This window comes from Schistocerca nitens, chromosome 7 (genome assembly GCF_023898315.1).
Source record: "Schistocerca nitens isolate TAMUIC-IGC-003100 chromosome 7, iqSchNite1.1, whole genome shotgun sequence".
NCBI classification, from domain to species: Eukaryota; Metazoa; Arthropoda; class Insecta; order Orthoptera; family Acrididae; genus Schistocerca; species Schistocerca nitens.
The window spans coordinates 521,485,536-521,490,209 of record NC_064620.1 but is presented as its reverse complement, the minus strand read 5'-3'; positions in this window follow the sequence as shown (position 1 = coordinate 521,490,209).

Below are 4,674 nucleotides of genomic sequence, written 5' to 3'. Positions count from 1 at the left end.
TCAGGGCGGAAGTTAATATTAGTGGGGATCTGCCCTCGATTTTAGCCGATGACGAGGCGAGTGTCAAGAAAGTTTTAAGGTACTGTGATGTTTCTGGGCTTCAGCCAAAAATTTTAGGTTGGAATTTTTAGTGTGTTGCCGAGTGGCTTACCACTCCTTTTTTATTCTTGTAATAGGCCAGTTCCAAACATGTGCTATGTCTTTCATTTTACCCCTTCCCCTCCGTTCTCTTGCAGTTCTCCTCATTATGTGCTGCTTTCCTCTTTGCTACTGCTGACGTGCAAACTGCCTGTGTAGACTGTCACCTTTAATTTTAGTCCTATTTTTGCACTTGCTGCATTTTAGTGGCACTCGTCCGTTGTTGTTTCCGTTCGGGCGCTAAAGACTACACTGTTGAGCGCCCATAACACCATATCCATCCATCCTTCAAAGTTGTTATCACGAAGAAACTGTTGCGTAATTAGCACGACGTGCGGGTGCGTTGTCTTGGTGAAACAGCACACGTGCAGCCCTTCCCGGACGTTTTTGTTGCAGTGCAGGAAGGAATTTGTTCTTCAAAACATTATCGTAGGTTCAAATGGTTCAAATGGCTCTGAGCACTATGGGACTCAACTGTTGTGGTCATCAGTCCCCTAGAACTTAGAACTACTTAAACCTAACTAACCTAAGGACATCACGCACATCCGTGCCCGAGGCAGGATTCGAACCTGCGACCGTAGCAGTCGCACGGTTCCGGACTGCGCGCCTAGAACCGCGAGACCACCGCGGCCGGCCATTTTCGTAGGATGCACCTGTTACCGTAGTGCCCTTTGGAACGCAATGGGTAATGATTACGTCCTCGCTGTCCCAGAACATGGACACCATCATTTTTTCAGCACTGGCGGTTACCCGAAATTTTTTTGGTGGCGGTGAATCTGTGTGCTTCCATTGAGCTGACTGGCGCTTTGTTTCTGGATTGAAAAATGGCATCCACGTGTCATCCATTGTCACAACCGACGAAAAGAAAGTCCCATTCATGCTGTCGTTGCGCGTCAACATTGCTTGGCAACATGCCACACGGGCAGCCATGTGGTCGTTCGTCAGCATTCGTGGCACCCACCTGGATGACACTTTTCGCATTTTCAGGTCGTCATGCAGGATTGTGTGCACAGAACCCACAGAAATGCCAACTCTGGAGGCGATCTGTTCAACAGTCATTCGGCGATCCCCCAAAACAATTGTCTCCACTTTCTCGATCATGTCGTCAGACCGGCTTGTGCGAGCCCGAGGTTGCTTCGGTTTGTTGTCACACAATGTTCTGCCTTCATTAAACTGTCGCACCCACAAACGCACTTTCGACACATCCATAACTCCATCACCACATGTCTCCTTCAACTGTCGATGAATTTCAATTGGTTTCACACCACGCAAATTCAGAAAACGAATGATTGCACGCTGTTCAAGTAAGGAAAACGTCGCCATTTTAAGTATTTAAAACAGTTCTCATTCTCGCCGCTGGCGGTAAAATTACATCTGCCGTATGGTGCTGCCATCTCTGGGACGTATTGACAATGAACGCAGCCTCATTTTAAAACAATGTGCATGTTTCTATCTCTTTCCAGTCCGGAGAAAAAAAATCGGTGGCCTTAGAACTTGAATGCACCTCGTAGAGTACTCGATTGAGACAGCGTTATCAGCACTGACAGAGCATGAAACAGGCCTCATTGTGTGTCTCCATTTGGACTGTTGAGTGAATCGTCTTGGCATTTGGATGAGACAGTGTCTGATGTCGCTCTGGGTGGGAACGTGAGGGCAGGCATACCCATCATGGAGATTTCAGTCGACCATGTCTGACCACCATATGGGAGGATAGCCATATTGTCCCTTAGAAACATCGTAACACCTTTGCATCTGCACCTGCCATCCGAGAACAAGTAATGAACTGCCTGATAGAGTTCCTGACATCTTCCACCATTGGCAACAGACCGACTGGGGAGTTACTGTCCCATGTGTGGGTATCCAAATAACATGACAACAGAAACAGTATTTGGACTGGTGCATGACTGCGAAGCATGGACTGCTGATAAATGGCGTCGCATTGTGTTCAACGAAGAATCATGGTTCTGGGTGAATATCGTCGTGGAGTGTTAAGGCGACCTGGGGAGAAGTCCCACTCTTCTAAGCTTTTGGACAGGCACAGTAGTGTTACTTCTGCCTTCATGGTGTGAGGAAGCATCGGGTATGTCTTCAAGCCACTAGTGATGGAGAGAACTCTTATGGCGCAACGCTAGCTAGAGGACATCCTCCTTCATCATGTTTTATCTCTCATGGTTCAGTATTGTTGCGGCATTTTTCAACATGGCATTTGTCTCTGCGAACTCTCAGCGTGTTGATGGGGTGCTCCTGTGACTGACAATATTCCCAAATCTGTCTCCTATAGACTATGTGTGGAAACAGCTTGGATGTAAACTCGGTTCCAATGGCAGTATCTAGTGTACCAAGGACCAATTTCTACAGTTGTGACCAGCTTCTCTCGAAAGGATACTTATCAGCCGAATCAGTGCATCTATCGCAGCCAGGAGAAGTGCGTCGCCATGTTGACACGTGAGCTCACACTGCCATGTTCTCAGTATACTTGACTCAACATTGCAATCATTGAAATAACTATACATATTCTCTCAGCCTGTGTAGTTTCATTTAGTCTCCTCCTCCCGTTTTGGGTGCATCAGTTTTATTGGCAGACAATGGAAATGGTTCCGGCCATATCGGTCAGAGTCGTCAACGTGTAACGTCTCCTGGGAAAACACATATGTGATAAAAAAAAAAAGAGAAAAGAGTAATTGGACTGGATGATTGTAACTGCGTGGATAGTGATTGCGTGAACTTTATGTAATAAAGAGTAACCATTATGTGTCATGTTTTATACTTGTATAGAATTATGTACCGATTTTTTTTAAAGATAATATCTGTGTCGGCGAGTACTGAAACCACCACAGACGATACTTATTAAATACCAAAAAAAGATGAGAATATGTCACTACGGGTATAAATACATTCCTGGAAATGGAAAAAGAACACATTGACACCGGTGTGTCAGACCCACCATACTTGCTCCGGACACTGCGAGAGGGCTGTACAAGCAATGATCACACGCACGGCACAGCGGACACACCAGGAACCGCGGTGTTGACCGTCGAATGGCGCTAGCTGCGCAGCATTTGTGCACCGCCGCCGTCAGTGTCAGCCAGTTTGCCGTGGCATACGGAGCTCCATCGCAGTCTTTAACACTGGTAGCATGCCGCGACAGCGTGGACGTGAACCGTATGTGCAGTTGACGGACTTTGAGCGAGGGCGTATAGTGGGCATACGGGAGGCCGGGTGGACGTACCGCGGAATTGCTCAACACGTGGGGCGTGAGGTCTCCACAGTACATCGATGTTGTCGCCAGTGGTCGGCGGAAGGTGCACGTGCCCGTCGACCTGGGACCGGACCGCAGCGACGCACGGATGCACGCCAAGACCGTAGGATACTACGCAGTGCCGTAGGGGACCGCACCGCCACTTCCCAGCAAATTAAGGACACTGTTGCTCCTGGGGTATCGGCGAGGACCATTCTCAACCGTCTCCATGAAGCTGGGCTACGGTCCCGCACACCGTTAGGCCGTCTTCCGCTCACGCCCCAACATCGTGCAGCCCGCCTCCGGTGGTGTCGCGACAGGCGTGAATGGAGGGACGAATGGAGACGTGTCGTCTTCAGCGATGAGAGTCGCTTCTGCCTTGGTGCCAATGATGGTCGTATGCGTGTTTGGCGCCGTGCAGGTGAGCGCCACAATCAGGATTGCATACGACCGAGGCACACAGGGCCAACACCCGGCATCATGGTGTGGGGAGCGATCTCCTACACTGGCAGTACACCACTGGTGATCGTCGAGGGGACACTGAATAGTGCACGGTACATCCCAACCGTCATCGAACCCATCGTTCTACCATTCCTAGACCGGCAAGGGAACTTGCTGTTCCAACAGGACAATGCATGTCCGCATGTATCCCGTGCCACCCAACGTGCTCTAGAAGGTGTAAGTCAACTACCCTGGCCAGCAAGATCTCCGGATCTGTCCCCCATTGAGCATGTTTGGGACTGGATGAAGCGTCGTCTCACGCGGTCTGCACGTCCAGCACGAACGCTGGTCCAACTGAGGCGCCAGGTGGAAATGGCATGGCAAGCCGTTCCACAGGACTACATCCAGCATCTCTACGATCGTCTCCATGGGAGAATAGCAGCCTGCATTGCTGCGAAAGGTGGATATACACTGTACTAGTGCCGACATTGTGCATGCTCTGTTGCCTGTGTCTATGTGCCTGTGGTTCTGTCAGTGTGATCATGTGATGTATCTGACCCCAGGAATGTGTCAATAAAGTTTCCCCTTCCTGGGACAATGAATTCACGGTGTTCTTATTTCAATTTCCAGGAGTGTAGTAGTGACCGAGCATTAATTTCTCTGTCGTCTTCTTGGAGTTACGTGGGTAGGAAGAGCCTGTGACGCTATATTGCATGTTTGTGTAGCATTCTTTTGTCAAGATTGAGAGAAGGACGCCATTAGGCATTGATCTGTAAAGGTGTAAGCCGGCCGGAGTGGCCGATCGGTTCTAGGCGCTTCAGTCTGAAACCGCGCGACCGCTACGTTCGCAGGTTCGA